This window comes from Elephas maximus, chromosome 6 (assembly GCF_024166365.1).
Source record: "Elephas maximus indicus isolate mEleMax1 chromosome 6, mEleMax1 primary haplotype, whole genome shotgun sequence".
NCBI classification, from domain to species: domain Eukaryota; kingdom Metazoa; phylum Chordata; class Mammalia; order Proboscidea; family Elephantidae; genus Elephas; species Elephas maximus.
The window spans coordinates 80,208,137-80,235,131 of NC_064824.1; the positions used below are offsets into that span (position 1 = coordinate 80,208,137).

At 36.9% G+C, this 26,995-nt stretch overlaps 1 long non-coding RNA gene across 1 annotated transcript in view; it reads left to right on the forward strand.

Moving 5' to 3' along the window:
• Positions 1-24,933, forward strand: part of LOC126077863 (uncharacterized) — a 108,767-nt gene extending 83,834 nt beyond the window's left edge. Inside the window, exon 3 of the long non-coding RNA XR_007517881.1 lies at positions 24,732-24,933. This is a non-coding gene — a long non-coding RNA (uncharacterized LOC126077863). The remainder of the gene's footprint in view (positions 1-24,731) is intronic.
• The last annotated feature ends 2,062 nt before the right edge of the window (positions 24,934-26,995 follow it).

The following is a 26,995-nucleotide window of genomic DNA, read 5'->3' on the forward strand; positions in this document are numbered from 1 at the left end:
CTCTTTATTCGGTTACACATATGGTCACCATTAGTTGGAGCCGACTTCACTATAATGAACAATGATAAAAACAATATGTGGACAACTCCAAAATCAACATCTTTATCTTTGATCTTTTTTTGTGAGGTTTAAAACTAACTGCCCACTGGCCATATTCTTATTCATTCATTTATTCAATAGGACATGTACTATGTAAGGGCTCTCTTAGGTATAATGGGGTATTTGAGAGTTTTTTTTTTTTTTATGTTATGTCAAGAAAGAAGTGGTATATGATGTGTCTCCGTACTTGCTGGATATTTAAAAAGCATTCTCAGTTTGTTTTAGGGTAAATTAGAGATTCTATTTTTTAGAAAGGTAATGACTCACATTAATTTTTTCTGGTTTAGAAATTGTTGAGGAGAAACAGCGTTTAAGAATAAGATTTTGGGGGCTTTTAGAATTGTAAATCTTTAATTCAAAAGAATCTCATCCTTGTGCCTAAAACAGATAAGATGCAAATGTACTGACATCACATGAAACATGTCTGTAGCCGAAATGCTCACTCTTCTTCTTACCTCCGGCACCCTAAACCCCTTTCCATCCCTAAAACCTTCACCAGCTTTCCCTATCTCTATTTATGATACTATCGTTTCTCTGGTTACCAGACCTTAAAATATTAGAGGCACCCATGGCTTTTCCCTTTTCCTCTTCCCCTAGATTCCCATGTCCTATCAGACATCAAATTCTAGGATTCTTATTTTGTATTATCTTTCAAACTTATTACCTGCATTCTCTCTGCCACTGCCCGAGTCAGTGCCCTTATTCCCTTGTGTCTGCAATACGACAGCAGTCTACTAGCTGCAGTCTCAAACCCATAACCCCCTTCTAAATCCCTACTGAAACCTGCCAACTGAATCTTCATATAGCATTTTACATGACACTTCCAAAAATACAGTAGCTCTCCAATGACTAGAAATGAAGCCTGACCCCCACGATGTATCTGATCTCTTCAAGAAAACTTAAACTACTGTGTTTAGAAAAAGAACAGGAGTTGGTTAGAATTGTAATGTAAGGGGAATTTTGAATCTTAGCCTAGTTTGTTTTTGTTTGTTTAGTCTCCTATCTGCAGGTCTGTTGGGAGATCATTCTTTCCTGCAGCCAAACAGAAATAGGAATGCAACAACCGTGGGAATGTATTTTTAGAAAAAAATAGATTGACAAAGGGAATAGGAAGTGCAGAAAGCAGAGGGATCTGGACTTCCTCCTGAGTGTGCTTTGGTTGCTCCTGGATCATACCATGATACTCTGTATGCCTAGTGAGGTAACATCTTGAATGAGAGCATTTAGTGTAAATGTCAGACTACAAAGGAACCACGCATTTCATGTGTTTGTATAGTAAGGCCTATGAGAAAGACAATGATTTAAGTAAGAAAACTATAAATATTCTGGATATTTGATTTAAAAAAAAAACTTGCAGTCAAGTTGGTTCCAACTCATAGCAACCCTATAGGACAAAGCAGAACTGCCCCATAAATAGGGTTTCCAAGGCTGTAATCTTTACGAAAGCAGGCTGCCACATCTTTCTCCCTTGGAGCTGCTGGTGGGTTCCAACCACCAACCTTTTGGTTAGCAGCCTAGCGCTTAACCACTGTGCTACCAGGGTTTCTTGGATATTTGATATTTCTCATTAAATCAGAATAAAGTATCCTAAAAACACATTTTAAGAAATAATTGTGCTTATTACAGTCCTTTTTGAATCTGTACAATTTATACTAAATAGAAACAAATGTACTGCCTCATGACACTTCCTGAAAACTGAAAACACATGAGCAAGGTCTTCAGCTATAATAGCCTTACGTTATCTAGTACAACTGACAAACTCAATCCAATTATTTGAACCATACTCTAGAAGTTATGAAATAAAGTGGAGTGTAGTTGAGAATTTATGAGTGCTCTGGAATGAGACTGCCCACGTTTGAATCATGTCTCTGCCCCTTATCAGCTGTGTGTACCTGGGCAAGTTACTTAAACTTTCTGTGCTTCAGCTTCCTTATCTACATGGCTAATAGCAGTACCTACCTCACAGGGTTGTAGTGAAGAGTAAATGAGATAGCACACTTAAAGTGCTTGTAAAAAGCACCAAGTACATATCTGAGCACTTATTACCAATCCTGAGACACTGTTATATTTACTTTACAAATTACGAAATTGAGCCTTAGAGAGGTTGCAGTTTGCCCAAAATAGTTCTGCTACTAAGTGCTACAGACTCTGATGTTGTTGTTAGGTACCGTCAAGTCAGCTCTGAGTCATAGCGACCCCATCTACAATAGGACAAGACACTGCCCTACCCTGCATCATCCTCACAATTGTTGTTATGCTTGAGCCCATTGTTGTAGCCTCTGTGTCAATCCATGTTGTTGATTGACAGACTCCGCAACTCCAAAACCTGTGTTCTTTTCCACACTGCCTCATTGCCTGTGTATTGCTGGAGATATGCTAATGATAAAACTCAGGCTCTGCCTTCGAGGATAACACTTTCAATAGGGAGACAAACAGGAAGTGAGTGGTCAAGTCTGCATAGGTGCTGAGGAAGCATCCTCGAAGCGGTATTTAACTCAGCCTTAAAAAAAAAAAAAAAAAATTTTTTTTTTTAAAAGGGCTGGAAAGGATTTCATAGAAGTGTAGAGCTGAGCCAGGTCTTAAGGTGTGGGCAGGAATTAGACCATGGGCTTGGGTGGGGTGGAAAGTGTTCTCGGCAGAGGACAAAGCATTGCAAAGGAGTGGAGAGGATGTTCTACAGGCAAATATGCAAAGGCTATGAGAGAGGACTTGGGATGTTTAGTATTTGCAATAGGTCAGTTAGGCTGGAGCACAGAATTGGACTAGAGGTGGGGCCCAGTTCTGAAGGGAGAAATTTGAAGCAGTTATTTTCTTCCAACCATGGAAATACAAGTCGAGGAGAAGAGGTCGTACCAATGCTTGTACACAATGAAGTATATACAGGTATAAAATAATGATTAGCCTTACATGTGTAAGCTGGTACTCATTTACCTTGAGGCATAGGTTAAAATACTTCTAAATATAATGTGTGTGCTTTAGGCCTGGGGAGGTCTGATGTTTCTACAGGTAGCATATACTTTGCAGGGAAATAACCTCATTAACAATTGAGAGAAATACTCTCTACTTCCCTTTTCCGAGTATTCTTTCCTAAGGAAAGTAATCTACATTAGAATTATATGTTCATTTTCCTTTGTTTCCAATAGAAAAGCACCTTCCTGACTTCATGTGTGAAAATATGTTATTTCTAGTGTTTTAATCTCACTGTTCTCATGGCAGTAGATCAACACCTATAAACTGAGATACACTCAACTACCTATAATGTGGCTGCAGAGAAGTGTTGGTTTAAGGGCCTCTTTTATAGGGTCGCTATGAGTCGGAATCGACTCGACGGCACTGGGTTTGGTTTGGTTTTGGTTTTGGTTTTTAATTCTATTCCTAAAGTTAGGTAGATTCTAATAGTTAGCGGAAGTTTATTATTAAAAATGTTTACTAAAATGTATTAAAGTATAATCGCAGGTAGTCACTTTAGGAAATTTCAGCATAGCCCATTCCTTACCTTTAAAGACTCCATCTCATACCTCCCTGGATAATTTTTGGAAAAGTTATTTGTATGGTACCAGTATGTTGAGAAACCATGTATTTTAGCAGTATTATCATCAGTGATGGTAGAACCCCTTGTGATATAGCCTTCAACCCAACTTAACCAGCAGAGTGTGTAGTAAGTGCTGGGTACTGTGTTAAGTGCTAGGAATACCAACAATAAGATATAACTCTGCCCTCAAAGAGTTCATTTGATAGGTATAAGAAATAAAAAATATCTATGATGTACTGTAATAAGTAGTATAATAAATGTATGCATTAAATCCCTGCCAGACTTGAGAATCAAAAGAGGACACTTCCGAACTTGAAGGGAAAAAAATTATAATTAAGCAATTTAGTATGATTTTTTTTTCCCCTCCGGTAACTAAATGTCAGAGGGTTGAATCATTTTATATAGGTCAGAAAGACATCTGATTAGCACTAACTTGTCTAGTGTTTGATCCTAATTCAAATGAGTGATGATATTCCTGGAATTGTTGATTCTCTTATCTTTTAAAACATGCTGGTCTCCCTTACAAGTGTTTTAAAAATGCAAATTATGTAATATGCATCTGCTTAAGCAGAAAGATTTCTTTAGCTTATGCAATATATCATAAAATGTTTTTAAAGTCAAGTCACTCGCTAATCTGTGATAGTGTTCTTAAGAATACTTAATGTGGATATCATAATGTAGACAAATTAAGATCGTCTTGAGACTCTGAAAGGTACAAAACATATTCCTCTAACACTGGGAAGCAACATTTTGCTGCCTTTAAAGCAGAACATTTTAAGGTAATTCTGTGAGCCATCTGTCGCTGCAATCTGAATGCTTAAATTTATTATTATGGATAAATCACAATTTTTGATCTAAACAGTCTTTCCAAACCCAAATCAAACCCACAGCCATAGAGTCGATTCTAACTCATAGCCTTTACATTAAAATAGTTTAATAGAATGCCTCTTGGCTAACCTGAGTCAGAATTTTTATTTCCAACTAATTGTGGAGAATATCAGGTTTAACGTTCCCTCTACTTTTAAAGGTAAATGTGCCACCAGATTCCATCATTAACAATACTGTTATGTGTCACTTCTTCAACTCATTACTTTTCTTTCCCGACTTCCTCATCCCCAAGTGGCAGTGACTTGAACTGGCCACTGATTTTATAGTAAATCAGTGGAATTATAGGATATGGGGTTTATATCTCATTAAAAAAATTAGTGCCTGTCTATTTTTCAAGTTGTAGAAGAGGAGAAAAGAAAGAGTACTGCCTCCACAGATTGAGATATACACTGTTAAAATGTACCAAATTCATTCCAAACATATTTGTGACAAAATTAACTGTTTATAGTAAAAATAGGGGGCATAAATAATAGATGTATTTCCAAATTTCCCCACATGTTAGAAACACGAATAACTTTAGTTTATTGTATTTAGTTTATATTAGAAAAGATACCCTCATATGTTTGAAGACATTTTACATATGAATGTTTGAACAATTCATTGTTTATAATAATATATTGTCATTCACTTGTAGATGAAGATGCTTTCCATTTATATGGTGCTTTCCCACGTATTTGACCTCCACAATCCTCACAGTAACTATGGAGAGTAGGAAGTGTGGCTAAATCATCTTTGTCAAGTAGAGAAAATATAAAAATTTATATGTTCTACAGCAGAGGTCAGAAAACTATGGCCCACAGGCCAAATTGGACCCACTGCCTGTTTTTTTGGAACAGAGCCCTGCTACAATGGTAGAATTGAGTGGTCGTGACAGAGACCACACAGCCTGCAAAACGTAAAATATTTACTATCTGGTCTTTTACAGAAAAGTTTTTTGGATCCTGTTCTACAGCAATTTGTCCTTAATCATATTTAAGAAAGCATCATTTTACTTTATGATGTAAAAATTAATAACATATGATACTTTATATATATATTTTTAATAAGAAACCTATATACTACAAGAGGTGATACATACTATTTGACAGCATTTTATATTAATATTTTATTTTATGATATAGTGTTATTTCATTTTTGATATAGGGCGCATCATATCAAAACATGCATGTTTACAATAAAATAACCCAGGGAAGGGGGGTTTATTTATCGATAATGATGTAACTCAGAGAAGAGTGGAAAAAAAAGTCTCTTCTTAAAGTGAAACTAATACAGTTGTTCTAATTTAGTATGGCATGCAATTCCGTCCCTATCAGCATTTCAGCCTAGCTTGCACTAAATAAATAAATAAATAAAATAAGCTACTTCTTAATAGAAAACAATTGCCAGATAATTCTTACAGCCTCAGAATTTGTACAGCCTTATAAATTTATAAGGTTGATTTAGCTTTAATTTTAAGGAGATTTACCCTTGAACACGGATATCTAGCTTTCCTTTAGAAGCATCCTTTCTAGACAAGATGTGTTACGCTTCTATGATACCTAATATAAGTGCACCAATGATAATCAACAGCCCTGGAACGCACAACTTGACTAAATATAGATTTTTCTGGAGGGTATATATCGTTAAATTATTTTCTGTCCTTTATTTTCCTTCTCTTAAATTATTTAACTTTGGAAAATTAGAAAAATCAAACTATCCTTTAATATTGCTACAAATTAGAGGGGAATCTAGTTTGGAGTACAAATTAACACAGCGAAGTTAGAAGGTTTTTAGGTGAGAACACGACATTTTAACTGATGCTTTGCTTTTGGTTTTTATTTCGATGCATTTGAGCTATAAAAAAAATAATGGGAATCTTTTTCTTAAAGCTACCAAAAATCAACATCTTTCTAAAAAAGAATGGCTTTCAAGTTTCTTTCCATGGACTTTTTATACTTCTTGTGGGCCTTATCAATAGCGATTATGTTCAAGTGTTTATGGGTGGCATATCTTCTATAAAGGCAATATGTCTTCCCGTGTTTTCCTCTATTTACTCATCTTCCCTTGTAAATTTAAAGCTTAATTAAGCCAGACAAAAACATTGATAGTCTACTAATACAGTCTGAGAGGAAATCTTTTTCTTATTTGATATTCTCCATTAGTTTGGTACTAGATACCCTTCCTCAAGAACTGGTCAATTGAGTAGCGGTGAGATTTAAAAATCTATTCCATTTTCTCGGTTTCCACCTCAGCTTATACCTCAAATATTTCAACAGCTTTCTAGCTGATTCTCTTTAAGAATAAATATAATTTTTTTTTTTTTTTAAATCTTACTTCTTTACCCTCTCCCTTACCTTCAGGCTTTCTCGAGTCAAAATTACTCTTCCCACAGTTGCCAGACTTCTCTTTTTCTACGCTTCTGACTCATGGCTATCCCACGTGTGTCAGTAGAGCTGTGCTCTATATGGTTTTCAGTAGCTGATTTTTTGGAAATAGATGGCCAAGCCTTTTTTCTGAGATGCCTTTGGATGAACTTAAACCTTCAACCTTTTGGTTAGCAGACAAATGCATTAAACATTTGTAGACCACCTAACAACTCCATCTTTTTATAGCAAGTGTTTTTAAAGTTGGTTGGTATTGGTTCTGTTGGAGGCTAGACAGAAAGTGTGTCCAAGAATTTCTAATTGATTTTCCAGCCCCCTCCTCCCAAAATTTCCCTTTTGATTTGTTTTGTAAACATATTAGATTTTTGCTTAAGTTGCATTTGAAGAAAGGGAAAAGTTACTTGGTAAGAAGAAATTTGAAAATCACTGTTTTATCATTTGTCTCTCTGGGCAAGATCCAGCAGTGATGCCATACTGTGTCTAATGTGTATTAAGCTTGGTTAGCCTTTTACTACTTCACTACATGGTGCCTCCATCCAGGCAGGTGGCTCTACGTATTCCATTTCATTCTACCTTGTTCCATAAATTTGTTTTTCCTGCCTCTTGACTTATGCTGTTCTTTTGCTCCCTTCCACCCTATCAAATTCTATCTCTCTTCAAGAGTCAGTTCAAGATTATTTCCGCCATGAAAACATTCCTTGGTAATCTCATTATACATTGGCTATGCTAGTTCTCTGACTTCCATGAGTATTTATGTATTTAAAAAAGTGTATGTATATTATAGACAAATGTTATGTATATAGTTGGTTGCAGTGAAAAGAACACTAGATTGGGAGTAGGAAGATTTCAAGCCAATGTCAGTCCAGCCATATGCCAACAGTGAGACCTTGAATCAAAACTTCACCTCTGATATTAAGTGGAGGTAACACCTGCTCCACTTCCCTAACAGGGTTATCATAAGGACAAAAGGAGAGGATGGATCCGAAAGTGCTTTGAGATATATACTATGATAGTTATCATAATATTTGAATTGATACTTCTATGAATGTTTTTGTAAGTCACGTATAAATATTCACTAGAAATTCCTTATGAATAATTTTAAAAATAAATATTTCTAAATATATACATATGCATACACACATATACGAACTGGGTTTTCTATTGAGATTTTCATGTTATCAATCTATTTTCTAAAATTAAAAAGACTAGCAATGTCAACACTTGTTTTAATTAAGCCAAATGGACATCTAAAGGCATTTTTCTATTGAGACGTGAGTCAAATTTATCTGATGGAGAAACCAGGAATTCTAAAAAATTTATAGACATTGGCAGTTACATTTAGGTGTTCAGCAGTCGGAAACAGCAACAGTTTATTTAGCAGGTTGCTCTGAAGCAAATGGAACTTACTGTTTTGGTATTTTGCTGACATTTTTTTTTTTTTTTCCATTTACAAATGAACCAGTGCCCTGTAGAAACAGTTTCAAAATATAGCCAAACTCAAATGTCCTTATTTTACCAATATATTTTATTAACTGGAATTGTAGTACTTTGAACGGTATTTGCCTGACACTGGGTTTGTGTATTTCTTCACACATTCTGCTAAATGAACACTCGCCAAAGCAAATATCTGAAAGATATTTATACCAGATTGTTTCTATGTAGGAACACCATGTTACACTACTTGCTTCCTTGAAGTAATACAGATTAGAAGTTGTAAATGTTGAACACAAACTCTGGTTACTTTTATTGAAATGCTGCCTCAAAGTAGATTTTCAAAACTGCAATGTACTGATAATAAGAGGCAATCACAAACTAAAATATAAACAAATCACAATAATTTCTTCAAATCTTTAATATAACCTAGATACTAATTTTTACCAAAAATTTTAAACCATTTTTTTTCCTAAGAAAGTTTCTAAAAATATTGACCTGATATAGCAATAGAACATTATAATTGTCCAGGCATTTTTTTTTTTCTTTTTTGGCATTCATTTTGAATGCTGCTTGCATTATGAGGCTTTTCATTTTATATGAATGGGCTCTGAAGATCAAGTTCATTGTTTTGAAATTTGAAGAAAGAAATTTGTTCAAGCCTGCACAATGAGAGGGTGGTACAACCAAGGCAAAGGTTCCTGCTGTTTCTACAGAATCCTCCAGAATTCCTCTGAGGAGCCAAGTAGCTACGAGTGGGGCTGTGGAAGGGGCAAGCAAGCAGGACTCCTCACCTTCCCCCTCACACACTGTACTTTCTTTAACAAGAGCCACTTGTCTTGCACCTGTTTCACGTATTTGAAACTCAGAGAAAGAATAAGTTTGAAAGAACAAATTCAAAAACTCTGCATTACCATATGCACCATGGGGGGAAAAAAGAGGTTACATGAGGACCCAAGTCTGAAAGGACATGGCTATTGTTATCTATCATGAAAAAGCCTAGAACTTGGGTAAGGGAAAGGATGTCCTGAATGGAGTTTTTTGTATACATAAACCCTTGCTTTATTTATTTATTGATTTATTTTAATACTTTGTTGACTTTTCTTTCTCCCCCCATCCCTCTCTCTTTCTCTCTCTCCCTCTCCTTCTGCCTATCTCGCTCCTATCTGGTACTTTAACTGTGAACCCTAGCTGCCCTGGCTTCCCCAGACTCTCAGTTCCATCTCTTCAAATTGGGCTGCCAGTCTTTGTCATGAAGAGTTCCTTGTGCATAGCATCCTGGAAAATTTCTTCAGGCAGTGAGCTGGGATCATTGCAGGGCTCCCCTCATTTGTCCCCCATCTTTAAGATATCACTGTCCTTTGTTGCCTGATGTCTAATTTTTTTTCTACTTGTCCAAACTCATTCTTTTTTTTCTTATAATTTATTTTATTGTATTTTTTATTGTACTTTAGGTGAAGGTTTACAGAACAAACTAGTTTCTCATCAAACAGTTAGTACACACATTGTTCTATGACATTGGTTAACAACCCCACGATATGTCAACACTCTCCCTTCTTGACCCTGGGCTCCCTATTACCAGCTTTCCTGTCCCCTCCTGCCTTCCCGTCCCTTTAGTCTTGTTTTGTTCCAGGGGCCTGTTCAATCTTTGGCTGAAGGGGAAACTTCAGGAGGGACCCCATTTCTGAGCTGAAAGTGTGTCTGGGGGCTGTAATTTATTTTATTGTTGTTGTTGTTGGAATATACACAGCAGAACATAAGCCAATTCAACCATTTCTACATGTACAATTCAGTGACATTGATAACATTCTTCAAGTTGTACAGCCATTCTCTCCCTCTATTTCTGAATTATTCCTCCTTCATTAACATAAACTCACTGCCCCCCTAAGTTTTCTATCTAATCTTTCTAGTTGCTGTTGTCAATCTGATCCCATATACAGTAGCTAGTTCTTAAAAGAGCACAATGCTGAAAGCAGGCATTCTTTACTAGTTAAAAAAAAAAAAAAAAAAAGTTAAGCTAACCTATTATTTGGTTTTAAGAAGACTTCATAGGTTATTTTTGGTTTAAGGTTTAAAGTTTACAGCTTATCTCGGGGCAATAATTTCAGGGGTTCATCCAGCCTCCATGACGCCTGAAAGTCTGGAGACCATGAGAATATTAAATTCTGTTCTGCATTTTCCCCCTTTTGATCAGGGCCCTTCTATAGAGTTTTTCATCAAAATAATTCAGTAATGGCAGCCACCCACCATCCAGTTCTTCTGGTCTCATGGCAAAGGAGACAGTTGTTCATGGAGGCAATTAGCCACACATTTCATTTCCTACTCTTATTCCTGACTCTCCTTCTTCCTCTGTTGTTTCAGGCAAATAAAGACCAATTGTTGCACCTTTGATGGCCATTTGCAAGCTTTTAAGACCCCAGGTGCTATGCAGCAAAGTAGGGGGTGGAACAGAGGCACTGAACATGATATCAGGCCAATAAACTGGGAGATCCTATGAAACCATGACCCTAAACCTCCAAATCAAGAAACTAAATCCCATGAGGTGTTTGGTTGTACATAAACTGTGTCAGCAGCAACTTTTTTTTTTTTAATTTTTTGGTCCCTATTATAAATTTTTATTACAAATATATCCCTCACCCCGCTTTTGCCAATTCAACTTTTTACAGGTGTACAACTTATTGGCAGCATTTACGTTAACCAGCTGTGCCACCCTCCCCTTAATCAATGTGATATCCCCGTCACCATAAACCGAAACCCAGTACTTCATAAGCAATATTTGGTTGCTGGCTTTTGTGTTTCTGTACATTTAAATTGCTCAGAGATGAACAATGAATAAGCGAAGGTTGGTAGTGAAACTTCTAACGTGTTTAAGAATGCAAGTACAGGTGCAGGCTATAGAAAAGTATACAAGCAAACTAGTTGCATACAATGTAAGATTATTCAGCAATAAGAAGAAAAAAGTTATCAAGTTACAAAAAGACATGGAGGGAACTTAAATGCATACTGCTAAGTGAAAAAAGGAGGCTTGATGTCACAGTGGTTAAGGGCTCAGCTGCTAACCAAAAAGGTCAGCAGTTCAAACCCCCAGCCCCTCCTCAGGAGAAAGATGTGGCAGTCTGCTTCCATAAAGATTTGCAGCCTCAGAAACCCTATGGGGCAGTTCTACTCTGTCCTATAGTGTTGCTATGAGTTGGAATTGACTCAGTGGCAATGATTTTTGGGGGAGCTAAGTAAGTGAAAGAAGCCAGTCTGGAAAAGCTACATAGTGTATGATTCCAACTATATGATGTTCTGAAAATAGCAAAAGCAGAGAGACAGTAAAAAGATCAGGGTTGCCAGAGGTTTGGGGATTGGAAGGTGGGGGGATGAATAGGTGGAGCACAAGTCATTTTTAGGGCAATGAAACTATTCTTTATGATACTTTAACGGTGGACACATGATCTTATGCTTTTGTCAAAACCTCTGTACAATACAAAGAGTGAACCCTAATGTAAACTATAGACTTAGTTAATAATAAGGTATCAATATTAGTTAATCAATTGTAACAAACGTACCATAGGAATGCAAGATGTTAATAATAGGAGAAACAGTGTGCAGGGGAGAAATGAGGTATATGGGAATTCTCTGTACTTCCCATACAATTTTCCATACATGTTAAAGTCCTCTAAAATATAAAACCAATTAAAAAAGGAATAAATTGGAAATCAGAACAATAGAATACTAAACAGAAATCAAAAAGAATGGAATGCTAACCTGACATATTGACGGTAAGCATACCATATGGATCAAAAGACTCAGGAAAAGCTTTCTGGAAGAGGTGGGTTTTGAGGTGCCTTAAGTAATATTGACTGGAGGAGAAAGAAAATGACATTCCTGGTGGAGAGAACAGGGGTGAAGGAAAAAGTGTGTTTACTGAAGAGAAAAAAGAGATCTGGATGGTGTGGAGTGTTTGTGTCACGGAAATAAGACTGGGTTGGTAAAAAAAAAAAAAAAAAGTGGTTATATTGAAGAAGCACTCTGAAGGCAAGCAGAGGACATTGAGTTTGATGTATGTGTAAGGCAATATGCACCATTGTTGGTACTCAACAAAAGAAGTGTTTCAGGGCCATCAGTCTGGCAGCATGTTTTGAATATTCAAGGACTTTTCTTCTACTGCCTTAAATTTCTGATGGCAAAAAAAAAAAGTAGATGGTATTTCAAAAGATGCTAGATTATTTTCATAAAAAAAATATATATATATTGGCAGGACTTTCCTCTGAAAAGCCACTAGGTGGGTTTGAACTGCTAGCCTTTCAGTTAGTAGTCAAGTGCTTAACCTTTTGCACCACCCAGGAGTTATCTGGATTAGCTGGATGAATACTGTGATATTCTGGCTGGCGGTATACATTGCAAATCTGTCAAAAGGCATGTTTGGGTGAGAATAGTGGTGATTGGACAGTTTTCTAAAGTAAATGGCTTCTGTAACTGCGGTGTTTTTATTTTTCTTAGACATGTAAGCTTTGAAAGAGATTTGAATTGCACTTAAATAAGATTGTTTTAGGAAAGAGAAAAAAGAGTGATGAGGTGGCTAGAGATCAGAGCTTAATTTCAAGCAGCACTCATTTGTCAGATGACAATAAACCAAAACCAAACCCACTGCCGTGGAGTTGATTCTGACTCATAGCAACCCGATAGGACAGAATAGAACTGCCCCGTCAAGTTTCCAAGGAGCACCTGGTGGATTTGAACTGCTGACATCTTGGTTAGCAGCCATAGCACTTAACCACTATGCCACCAGGCTTTCCAGATGATAATGTGGATTATAAATAACTTCTTGGTACTTCCCTCCATTTTCTGCCCTGGAAATCTTTAGTAAAATTGACATCATCCGCCCAGGTATCATGATGCTGGATTTGCCTTGAGGGTGGCCATGGGGGAAGAGCAGAGGCTTCTTGGGGAATTACTCACAAATAAAAGTACACACACGCGCACAAATGCATATCACCATGTAAAAAGAGATCCTACCTATCAGCTTAAGCCATTTCCTCATTGACAATGAGAGGTTAGTTCATGTAAAGTGTATTGTTTTTGAGTCACTATGCTTATATACATGGTAGAAAATAAACTTCAAGAGTCTTCACAGACTGATCTGGGCCTCTGTTGAGCCTTTGTAAAGGGATAAGAAACGCTAATGTGTTTATTGCTTCCAGGGCCATATAGCCTGTGAATAAAATCATTCAGAATTTTTCCATTGTTTATCTGGTTTTCTTTTGCACGTGATTACTTTTTTCTTTAGAAATATTAGGAATCAACTAAATATTTATATGGACAAAGAGCCTTGTTTTAATTTTCATTCGTATTTAAGATACACCATATAGAGGTTAATACTTGTGATGATGACAGTATGAATTTGACTCTGTTAATCCTTAAAACAAGTGACTGCCATCAAAAGAAGTTTTCTATTTATGTAATTAATTTTAACACTACGTAGTCTTTGCTGTATAGCCTAATCGTTAGGTGCTTTAATAACTAAGAAAGTATCTGCTATAATAACCATCATACTTTCTGAGATAAAATAGATCTTATGCAGCTCATCCAATTCAGTGAAACAATGTACAGATAGAAACATTAATATGTTATGCATTTTGCAAAGATGTTTTTTATGGAGCACTACACACATGTAAAAATATGAATTCTTAAATATAAATATAGTTCATATTGAAGAACTTCTACAAAGAGACCTTTTAGAAATAATACTGGAATGCGTAAGCTGATACTTAAGAATGGACAGTACGTGTTATCACCTTGCTCAATAAGAAGGATGATAAAGTTGTATCAGTTAGGATGCTTTTGGCTGCAAGTAACAGAATACACAAAAATGGGCTTAACAATAAGGAAAAACCACCCAATAATAAAATGTTTTGAACTAGAGTGTTGGCTAATTCAGTCCTTCAATTACTGTATCAATTATCTCACCACTTAGAATATTTCCTCCTTTCCATTTTATTACCCTCAACACCTAGTGTTGCCAGATTAGACAGGATGCCAGGTTAAATTTGAATTTAAGTAAGCAATGAATAATATTTTCAGCATAAGTACATCCCGTACAATATTATTCACTGTTTATCTGAAAATCAAATTTAACTGGTTCCTCTGCATTTCTGTTTTCCTAAATCTGAGAACCTTATCAGCACCTTGATTTATCTTCTTAGGCTACCTCCCATTATAGTAACGAGATAGCTTCCATAGCCCTTAGTGTTATATGTAGAGGTTAATATCCAGTGGCATAAAATGGATTCTTTTTATTGGTAAAGGAGAAGGTGGAGGAGTGGTGGTTTGCTAGGGAACCAACAGTATAGGTCACCAAGGCAAATCTGAATCTTTGACTACAGTAAAATTTCCTCTAATATTAAATACTTAGTTGTGTAATAATATGTAATTTAGCTTCCCTTCTGATTCAGAGGTAGGTAATTGGTCATCTAACCTTTACAGATAGTTGTATTTATATAGAAGTATGTGTCCTTTATTATTTTTTTCTGTAAAAATTTATATTTGAGAGTTTGTTAGTGCTGGCAAAGTCCATATCACTGTATCTGAAATATCTACAATAATTTCTTCGGTATTCTGAACTGAGGGAAGAAAACGGCTTATTTGAACATTTCTCTTTTTTCCACTTTATTCCCAAGGCACATATTAGGAGGTTCTCCATGTTCATGGTTGGAGGATTTTTTCTTCCTCCCTTATGTTGTTACAAGAAATAGTTGCCATTTAGTCAATTCTGATTCATAGTAAGTCCATGTGTGTTAGAGCAGAACTGTACTCCAGAGTTTTTTTTTTTTTTTTTGCCTTTTCTTCTCTTTTTATATAAGTGAGGTCACACAATATTTGTCCTTTTGTGATTGGTTTCTTTTGCTAAGCATAATGTCTTCAAGCTGCCTCCGTAATGTGTCAAGACTTCATTCCTCCTTCTGGCTGAGTAGTATTCCACTGTGTGTTTGTATGACATTTTGTTTATCCATTCATCTGTTGATGGGCATTTAGGTTGTTCTCACCTTTTGGCTACTGTGGATAGTGCTGCAATGAACATTGGTGTACAAGTCTCTTCTTGAGTCTCTGCTTTCAAGTCTTTTGGTTATATACCTAGGAGTGGAATTGCTGGGTCATATGGTAGTTCTATATCTAGTTTGTTTGTGAAACCACCACACTGTTTTCCACAATGGGTGTATCATTTTGCATTCCCACCAGCAGTGGATAATGGTTCCAACTTCCCCACACCCTCACCAACATGTTATTTTCTGTTCTTTATCTTGCCATCCCGAAAACCAAAAAAATCAAACCCGTTGCCATCGAGTCGATTCTGACTCATAGCTATCCTAGTAGGAGTGAAATGGTATCTCACCGTGGTTATGATTTTCATCTCTCTGATGGCTAAGGATGCTGAGCATCTTTTCATGTGTCTGGTGGCTATTTGAATGTCCTCTTTGGTGAAATGTCTATTCAAATCCTTTGTCCATCTGGTTATTTGTCTTTTTGTTGTTAAGTGTTTTATATATATATATATATATATATATTATTAGATTCTTGTTGGATACATGGTTTCATAGGGTTTTCAATGGCTGGATTTTCAAAAGTAGATTGGCAAGCCTTTCTTCTGAGGTGCCTCTGGGTAGACTCAAGCTTCCAACCTTTCCTGGTCAGCAGCAGAGCATGTTAATCATTTGTATCACACAAGGACTCTGTGTTAGTTGTTACTCATGGCTAAGTAACACCTCACATTCCTATGTTCCCTTCCTTTATTTTAAAGCTTACGCATATCCTTAGGGCCCTGTTTGTACCTAAGTGATAATGGTTTTAAATGGGGTAGATAAACTAATCTGTGTTAATATTTACTTTGCTAATGTGTTGGACCTCTGAGGTAATTTAAGGCTAGTCATTTCAAAAGTACACCTCCTTTAAAAAGCTCTTCAGGAATGCTGCCAGTTTAGGCGCCTTAGTTGCACGGCCCTTTGGACTTCCCCATTACACTCGCAGAGGCAGGTGGCTTCAAGAAAGTTTGGCCTATATGACTCCGCTGACTGCTTTGCTCATTATGCCAGCCTGGTCCCTTATTCCATCTTTCAGCCTCTCATCAAACTCACATTGCAAACCCCTGGTCTCTGCAGCATTTTCTCAACCCTATTTAGTCTCATCCTGAGTGATTCATACGTGACTTCAATATTTATATAGATGCCCCACCCAAAACTCTAACTCATAATTTCTTGACATCCTCTGCTGTACAGACCTTTGACTACTTTGGACTTCTGTGATCTACTTACCAGAGCCACACCCTGGTGCTACTAGTCATCCCAAGCAACTCCTCACCTCCCATAATTACAATTCAAAATTCAGCTGTTTTAATGTAAGGTGCTACTCCTTTCAGCTATCCTTTCTCGTTTATATCAAACTAATTCTTTGACTTCATAAGGGATCTGCAATCTTGGGCAACAGTGAAGAATCAAGCCTCTGAGCCTCACTGCAAGCCTCCCCCCTTCCCTACTTCTGTTTTCCATCTAGCCTGGATTCTATGGTTTATTACATCAGCTAATCCCTCCCTAGCACCCTCAACTTCTTCAATCTCTCAAACTTTCATCACACTCAACCTCTAAACTCCTATCCCAGATGAATCTAAAAGTTTATCTTTTAGATTTAACGCCTATATACCTAAGCCTGCTAGTTAAATTATATCATTGCTGGGGGATAGTGGGTGTGGGTGGGTCGGGGAAGCACTGTAGTGTTCGGCCATAGAGAGAGGCAGCATTGTGAAGGGGTTAAAGAATGGACTCTGGAGACAGACCACCTAAGCTCAGTTCCTGGCTCCTCTAAATGTGCCCTGGGGAAAATAACACGACCACTTTTTGCCTCATTGTCTTCATGTGCAAAATGTGGATGCGAATCACAGGTTGTCATTGTGAATGTTGTTAGCTGCTGTGGAGTCAGTCCCAACTCATGGCAGCCCCAGGTGCTACAGGGTAGAACCGCTCTTGGCTGCAATCTTCATAGCAGCAGATAGTCAGGCCTTTTTTTTTCTCTTCTGCAGGACTGCTGAGTACGTTTGAACTGCCAACCTTTAGGTCAGCAGCCAAGTGCAAACAGCTAATATTTACAAGGGGCTTAGGAAGGTGTATAACTGCTAAATAAGCAAGTACTATACTTCTCACTTGTAGTTTTGTTTCTACTTTTAACAACAGCTGTTCAAAACTTTCACTCCTTAATTCTCTAAACAGCCCAGACTTCATCACTTCAGCAGATGTTCCAACTTAGTTCTCATAACATGTATGGGGCATTAGATGTGAACTCTTTTAAATTTTCTCCCTTTGCAAATATAACGACATTTGTACATTCCTATCTCCATCCCATCTAAGAGAAAGCAGAGCTCTAAAGTTAATTTTCTTCCTCTGCTCAAGGTTTTACCCCTTCAAATGCCTAATCTTTTCTATGTATATTTAACCTTCCTCTCTCTACGTGTCTGTTTTAACTAATAGACACGTTTTATATCTGTGTATTTTCCTCAAAATACAACCAAAAATCCTTCAACCCTACGTTTCCTTTTAGCTATTTTCCTATCTTCATCCTTCCTTTCATCAGATATGCATATGAAATATTAAAATATTGGTCTGCGTTTACTGCTTCTACTGCTACTTCCCTCATTACTGCATGACAGAGGAAAAATCATTATAAAAAGGTCTAATATTAAAAAAAAAATTTTTTTAATATTAAAAGTACGGTAAATTGTGAATCAACATACTCAGAGAGATCAAAACTTTAGTATTTGACTCTTTCTCCTCCCTCACCCAGGCTTGATGCTAGTGGTTTTGAAAGGCTATCTGCATAATGGCTTTCCTGCTCTTTTCTTTTATGTTAACCAGTTAATTGTTTTAGTTTTATTACTCCTGCTGTTTCCTGTTTCCCTCTTCTGAAAGGAATCAGCCTACAGATTCCCACTCCCACGAAGGTTTCACTCCTCACCATTCCACCACAGTTGTGATCAAGGTCGGCAGTGACATCTACATTGCCAAAAGGTCAGTTCTCAGTTTGCCTCTTAAGCAACTTCTCAGGAAGTTGGTAAAGCTGATCATTTCCTCTTCTTTAAAACCTTTTTTTGTTCACTTGGCTTCTGGGATGCCACTTTCTCTTGGTTCACTTCCTGCCTCACTAGTTGATTTTTCTCAACCTCTTTGCCAGATTATTTCTTATGTATCTGTCTTTAAAATGCGGAGTGCACCCAAGACATGTCCTTGGATATTTTCACTCTTCACCAACTCCCTGAGTGGTCCCAACTAGGTTTTTTTAGCTTTAGGATCATCTACGTGTTGATGATTTCTAAATTTATAGTCCAGTCTGGATTTTCCCCTGAACTCTATGCTCATATATCCAACAGCCTACTCAACATCTCCACTTCAGTATCTAACAGCCTTTTGAAACTTAACACATTTAACAAAGTTTTGCTTCCCCCAAACCTGCTTCATCTGTAGTCTTCCTTATCTCAATCTTGTTACTCCAATCTTCTGGTTGCTTAGCCTAAAAATAAAAAAGGAGTCTTTCTTGACTTCTTTCTTTCTCTTACCCCTCTAATCCATAAGCAAATCCTATTGGCTCTATTTTCAAAGATATGCCCATAACATTACCATTTCTCGCCACTTCCAAATGGTCCAAGCCTGGATTATTTCATAATGCTCCTGGTTTTTCTCCAGACTTCTATTCCTACTTCTTAGTCTATTATCCATACAGCAGCCAGAGATAGTCTTTTGAAACATAAGTCAGATTATAGCATCACTCTGATAAAATACCCCAGTGACCATTGCTGTCACAGGGTAAAAGACAAAGTCCTTCAGTGGCCTAAAGCTCCAACATAATATGGCTCCCCTATCCCTCTAATCTTCCCACACCCAGGAGGAGTGTGTGTGAATCTAAAAGAGAGGAACTACCAGGAACACAATAAAGCTGGTAAGAAGAATAAGAGGTCAGTGAAGTAGACTGAAAAGTAGGAGAATCAGAAAACATGGGGTCAAAAGAGAAAAGGAGTTGTCAATATAGCCAAAAGCTACAACGAGGCCTATAAAATAACGGTTGAAAAGTACTCATTGGATTTGTCATTTTAGAGGTGATTGCTAACTTTTGCCTTAGTAGGTTTGAAATAGTTTACTTGGGAAATAGGAATAGGGCTGACCAGGATCACATAGAAAGATGGCTGCGTGGTATTAATGATTCCAAATACACACACACGAACCGTAAGCTAAACTTTTATCCAGAGTTCCAGTTCTATACTATATTTCTGAATGCTTGGGGATACATCTCCATTAGTATGTCTCATAAGAACCTTACATCAAATATGGCCAATAATAAATTATTTCCTTTCTTCTATCTTATTCTCCCCACTCCCAAACAAATTAATCCCAAATATCCATCCTCCTAAATTCTCCATCATGTTGAATGGCAACACCACCTAATCATTTACCTAAAGTAGAAAACAAACCTTGGGGATCATTCTGGTTCTTCTTCCCTACCGATTTTTAATTTATCAAGTCTGTTTGTAGTTCCTTACCTCCACTGCTCTCACTCTTATCTGCATCTGTCCCCCCCACCCCCCCTTATTAATGAGCTTCCTAACTGGTTCCATTGCCTGAGGACCTCTTATGTGCCACTTTTCCTCCTATGTTTCTATAAAGCACTTTAGTTAAAAACAAACCTGCCTCTGACTTCCCACTGGCAGCAATATGATTCCTTAGAATAGAACAGCAAGGCCTTTGAATTGTGGTTCTCACCAACTATTGCAACCTCAGTTTATGACAATTCCCCACTTGCCTAAATATAATCAAACTGACGTACATTGCATAGGTTCATGCATACACTTCCCATACTCCTACTTCCAAAATATGTGTAATGAGAGCTTTTAAAGATCAAATAACCTTTTCCCCCTAAGTTGTAAAGGCAATTACAAATACAATTGGGCGACACTGGGGAAAAAATTAGTCATAATGCTGTCACTTTAACTGAACATCTTTGTTCATTTTCATCCTAATCTACTTCTGTGAATTTACATATTTACATAGTAAACATACAATTTTGCATAATTTTCCCTAATATTTAATTATTCCTTGTCACGTTGCAGAAAAGGAATATAAAAAATAATAAAATACTATGCATTGAAAGAAAGAAAGGATGGAAGAAGTAAAAACAAAACAAAACAAGGATGGGGACAAAATGGAGCTATGAATAAGGTTCAAAATGATGACCTACTTATCTACCATGGGTGAGCCACACATTTGGCTCTCAATTTTCTAGCAGTCAATAGAAAAACAGAGGCTTTACCACTTACCCAGTCTCCAGTGCCCATGAGATTTAAAAAAAAAAAAAAATGCCCCACATAATTACAGCTGTTTTTGGAACAAATACTAAAAAGTAATTTGTCCTGAGGTCCCCCTAAAGAAAACAGAGGGCAATAAACAACATCTGAGAAGATTCCTTATAATGGAGACAGGATCTGGTTGCTAGTCATTGCTCATGAGAAACAATATTGGCAGTGCTACTGCACAAATCACAGTATGATTTTGTGAAAACCATCTTTTTGGAAATCATTTGATACCCTCAAGATTTCTTTGCTAGTCTGCGTTAGTTCATGGGTATATATTCATATATGAAACTATTTATACATGATCACATATATGTTAAATGATCAGTTGTAGCTGAATTGTTGCCCTTTAGGAAAAACTTTCTGAATGTTTTTCTCTGCAAGACAAACATTTAAAGAGTTCTTGGGTGAAATCATGAAACTTTAGTGTTATACTTGGCAGTTGAGGTTTGCTTTTAAGGTCAGATTTTAGATTGAGAAGCAAAAATTCTCACTTTCTGATCAGGAACCATGGTCTCACTTGGGAAAATCCTCTGAGTACAAGGATGTGGCTGGGCCAGGGATGGTACAGTTTTAGATTTACGCCTGTAGTGGAAAATAGGGTATTACCCTTGCAAGACTCATACACAAGTTGAAAAACATACTCAAGTTTGTATTTGAGGATTCTCACTCTCCCCAATCTTGAGTTCTCTCCAGAAACATGGCTAGGAAGAACTGTAAATTTAAGATCTGAGCTATCAACTTTAAAAAAATGTTACATGCTGATAAAACCCACTGTTGTCATGTCAATTCTGACTCATAACAGCTCTATAGGACAGAGCAGAACTGCTACAGAGGGTTTCCAGGGCTGTAAATCTTTACAGAAGCAGACTGCCACATCTTTCTCCCACATACATTGGTAAGGAACCTGAATATTAATGTCTTGGTTTCCCCATTTTCTGAGTTCTAGGCTTTTCAGAAGATTGAATAAGATAAAAGCAGTATTCCTATCTTTGGTTCATGAATGCTTATGGGGCTGTTGAGATACCTGATTCATATGAAAGGAACATTTTTTTTTTTTCCTGGAGGCAACCTAGATATGATTTATCTTATACATACATTTTCTTTAGTGAAATGCACATAACTCGTTTAGACATATGGTTATATTTTTAAGATGTTATAAACAACATTGCACATAACTCAAGGCAGATCTAATCATCTGCCAGGAATAGTGGCAAGTCTAATGCAGTCTTTCTCAGAGATGGGGGAGAGTAAGGCAACTGCTTGGCTATTGGATGAATATATCTCTGTATCTATACAAAGTGGAGGATTTATCAAAGAACCAACTTATGAATAGATGTTTGTGATATTGCATAGTACTATGTAGAAAATCCGTGGTACATTTTACCCATATTTCACTATAGGCACCAGCATAATAGATTACATTAGTCAGTACCCTTCTCTCTTTCTTTTTACACCACTCCTTTCCCCACTGAATGGGGGAGAGTCAAGGTCAAAAAGAAAGTGATTTCTCCTAACGTTTTAACCCTGGAAATAGCTACCTCAGAGTTTGTCAGCACATAAGATTGAACTAAATTAGTTACGGGTCTGGGAAGAGTACAATTGAATAGGTGCTTTCAAGCTATATCAAAAACTTGACGTATCGTACCATTCCGCTCAATTGTCTTCAAAATTTACTTTTCTAGTGATCATAAAATATGTTATAGAGCAGCTATACAATAATGTAACTGAATGTTCTATTGTTATTATTGGACATTTAAGATTTCTATTTTTCTATATAAATAAGACAATACTGACCATTTCCACTCATTTCTTCTACTAGATAAGACACACAGTAAAGGTTGTAGCATAATTTATGGTGACACATGAAGAAAGGATTTGCTGTACTATTTTAGAAGGAGGAAAGAAAAGCAAGATAAAAATGGAGAAGAGGAATAAGAAGAGTATTCAGAAAGTGTTCCAATGCAGGATGGAATTACAAGATGAGCCCATTTTGACCATTACTGTATCATAGCGGCTTTACGGCATCTGGCATAGTCGAAGCACTCAATTCAATGAACTTTTTTTTTTTCCCCAAAATGAATGAATAAAAAAAATGAAGGGGTAAATGACATACATCTAGTGAGTAGAACTAAATTCATGCTGGTATCCCCTCCATTCATAAACTAGATTTGGACAACCTTGCTAGAATAGGTGTACTAGCTTTCTAATTTCTTTTCGTTTTTCAAGGACAAAGTAGAAACAAGCTCTACATTTAACCAGCTGTCTCCTGTTCATACCTGTACCAGTTGCCATGAACCACAGATACTCCTGAGACTACTGAAAAGACTTTTTAGTGATTTATGCAAATATTCTGAGGATATGTGCTGATCGCTTGTTACAAATTATTTTGGTCTATATCATTTACTTGTTGAATAATGACTTAGAAATGTATTCATTTTGTCTGCAGTAGCTTTACTCATAACAGGTTTAGCTAATATACATGTGAGAAATGTGCAGAATTTACACTAATAATGTTCAAGTTAAAGAGTTCAGTTTTTTATAATTGTCCAAAGCTTTCTGATTAAAATGTTGTGTGGTCCAGAGGAGATGTGGATTCTTGCCCCAATTTTCTGTGGCTAACTAGTTGGCTAGCCTTGGGCAGTCTACTTAGAGCTTTGGAACTCAGTTTTTCTCCCTGTAAAATAGGGGAGCTGCATTAGGTAACCCTCTCCCCAGGATTCCATCCATTTGTATGTCACACTGATCTGCCCGTCAATTATAAGTTAAGAATCCCCTCAGCCTGAGGAGACCAAGTGACTACTAATGTTTCTCTAACAGTGGGCCTGGGATACTCGGAGACAGTCTCAGTAGGTAAGAGCATAGCCTTTACAGGTGGAGAACCTTGGTGCTGATCAGGACTCTGCCCCTCACGAGTAAGTGGCCTGGAGCAAGTATTAACTTCTCTTTATAAAATGAGAATAATAAAAGCGCTTATGATTTTTGTATTAAATGAGACTAAGTACAATGTCTGGCACAAAGCAAGTGCTCAATAAAAATATCTATTATTAACATTTCCTTGGCTCCATTCAAATAATTGCTCTTCTAATAGCACATCTACAAACTGAATTTCAGCACTACTGCAATTAACATATTTAAAGAGTTTAAAGGTGCCAACTTGGACTCCTTTGTTTTAAAAAAAAATAAAGACCTGAACTCAGGGGATTTTTAAAAATTAAGCAAAACCACCTGTGTGCTGACCTCTACCCTATCATTCTTTTATTTAATAACTGTCTATTAATAAACACAACTTGGAGATGTTTGATTAGTACTAATGTAACCCAGGCCAATTCTGCTACTTAACAGCTGTAATAAACTGTCTCAGCCCAAATAAATGGAGGTTTGCTTCATTTTTCTCTTTGTTTTGAAACAAGGTTGTGGGTAAGTTCATGGTTTTGGGTCCCATCAAATAGGTATTAAATTTTACTCCTAGTTTTTTTTTTTTAAATCACATATAGATTATATTCAAATATAACTAAAGAGAGAAAATCATCCTTAGATGGGTGAGATAAACTTTGAAGGCTGTATAAATACTTAGTTTGAAATTTAAAAACAATTACTTGACCATAAAAAGAGAGAGAGAAGGAAAAATTTCCCTCAAATGTGGGAAACCAGAGTATTTTGCTTTCCTAACTACTGCAGGAAATATCTGTTTGTTTCTTATGACCTTACTGCTTCCACAGTGAGATTAACTTTCAAACACAGGAGTTTTCATTCCGTTTACCAACAATAACCGTCACCCTGGCTTGTGGAAACGATAATTTGCAGCGAGTTCAGGAGAATACTGGGAAAATTAAATCTAGTAATGCCTGGCTTGTTCCCACAATTTGGGGGTGGACACTTTATGAAGGGGTGAGCCTTCCAACTTCAGGGTCCCCTACAGGGTATGTTAATTAGCTCCCTATAGTACCCTGGGTCAGTTTGTGTTAAAGGTAATTTTAGGGAAAATAAATCTTATAGCAAGAGTTTTGACTTACCACTCTGTTTCAGAATGCTTTTTTATTGATTTCAGGTTTCAACTCATTCAAGAGACCTGAGCCTCAACTGACTTGTAGCAGGTTGTGGAAGAATAATCACTTGCATTTCTGCTAGAAGGTTCCCTGTAAGATACAGGGTGAGTAATATGTTCCATAGATGGATAAAAAAGAATATACATTGACTCACAAATCTTGAATACCTGCATGTTAAATATCTAAAATTTATCAAGCTATTATACAGACTTTTTATTCATTACAATTCAACTTTAAAAGTTTCTTAGGAACTGGCTCATTATTTTCTATCTCTACAGCTCTACTTCCTTTAATATTTTATTTTTTAATTAACTCTCATAGGAGATCACTTATTTTGAAAGCAATTTTAAAGGACTGCATATTGAATTTATATACAACTTTCTAAAAATTGCCTGCAATTAATATTTATTTAATCAAACATTGATTTAATCAGTGGAAACACAATATTAGATATATACCTTTTCTATCTTCTGAATAAGAGTGACGAAAAGGATGGTTTAAAAAACTACTACTGAGCCACTATGACTTACTGGCTCTGTTCATCATCACAGTTCTAGATGAAATGGATTGTCCTTGTTTTGATGTCCTACCTGCTTGTGAAGGAGTCCCTTGGGTGGTGCAAATCGTTAAACGCTCAACTACTAACCGAAAGGCTGGCCGTTTGGACCTGCACAGAGCTGCCTTGGAAGCTAGGCCTGACGATCTTCTTCCTAAAGGGGTCACAGCCTTGAAAAATATAGCATAGCTCTACTTTGCACACAAAGGGTCGTCATGAGTCGGAACTGACTCGATGACTAGTAACGACAACAAGAACCTGCTTACAAGGAGGTACTTTTTGGTTGGTGATGGTAAAGGGAGTTGAATGCAAAAAAAATAGCCAAAAATCATTTACCAGAATCCTGTGTGAGTCTGGCAGACACCCCCATCTCTCCGCTTTTAGTCCACCTTCAAACTTGCCAAGCCTTGCTCGCTTTGGCTTTATTTTAAAAATGCATTTCTGGTAAGTGAGGACAGGTTTTGTACTGTGTTTCAATGACTCACCCAAAATAACTCCATTCAACTTGAAAATGGTCCTTTTCTGAATGCAGATTGTGTTTGTTCTGAGATGAGCACAGAGGAGCTGCAGAGGGGAGAACAGAGAAGGGAAATGTGGTGGGAGAAGCCAGTACAGTTTATATTTACTCAAGATCAGAAGCACATCCAAAGAGTTACTTAAAAAAAAAAAAAAAAAGATATGTGTGTTTGTGTGTGTGTGTGTAGAGGGAATTGTTTTTGAAGTCTGCACCATCTAAAGCTTTGAAAGGTATGTCAGTATTAGACATATGGTTCATCTTGTCACCAACCTCCTTCTCCTGATCCTCATAAAATATGGTGGCAGAGATGTATACACAAATACGTAATTCCAAATATATGCATGGTAAAATAATGAATTTTAAAAGCTCTTCGACTCGACGGCACTGGGTGGTTTTAAATGGCTCCAAGAGCTAGAAATTATCTCAAATTAGAAAGAAAAAGTATATCAAGTAAACTGATCACAGAATAAAATCTAATTGCTGTTGAGTTTGACCCATGGTGGCCCCATGCATGTCAGAGTAGGGCTGGTAGGGTTTTCAACAGCTGAGTCATTGGAAATAGATTGTCAGGCCTTTCTTCTGAGGCACCACTGGGTTTCTTCAAACCGCCAACCTTTCAGTAGCAGCCAAATGCCTTAACCAGTTTGTGTCACCCAGGATCATTGTTAAAACTAGGAAACGCAGTAATGACCATCATCCTGTTTTGTTGTGTACTGCATAAAAATGCTTAATATCACCTGACATAGGTATAGACTGAACATCTGACACCAATAGGCGGCAGGTATTGGTGGCAATAGGTATGCGCCTTTTAAAGCTTTTATGATTCAAGATGTTTGAGATCTTTAAAAACAGCATTTTAAAGTAGGGCATAAAAGAAAAAAGAAAAAAAAAAAAGGACGGGGGAAGGAATTGATCCAAACTGGAGCACTTAGGCTTCACAGATGAATTAAAAATATTTTGGCTTCCCCATGTATAACTATGTCCACTAGAGAGGATTTTAAAACCTCCTTTGAGTTGTTTCATGAATTTATGAAACAGGCCAAATAAAGCTTTTTCTCTTACATAATCTTGCTTCAATCCATTGTTGATGAAGAATAGATGAGCCATTCTTACCTGTTGCTGAGAAACACCAGAGAATTCAGCCACTGGAAAGAAAACAATCTGTCCACAAGGCTTCAGAACAGAGAGAGTAA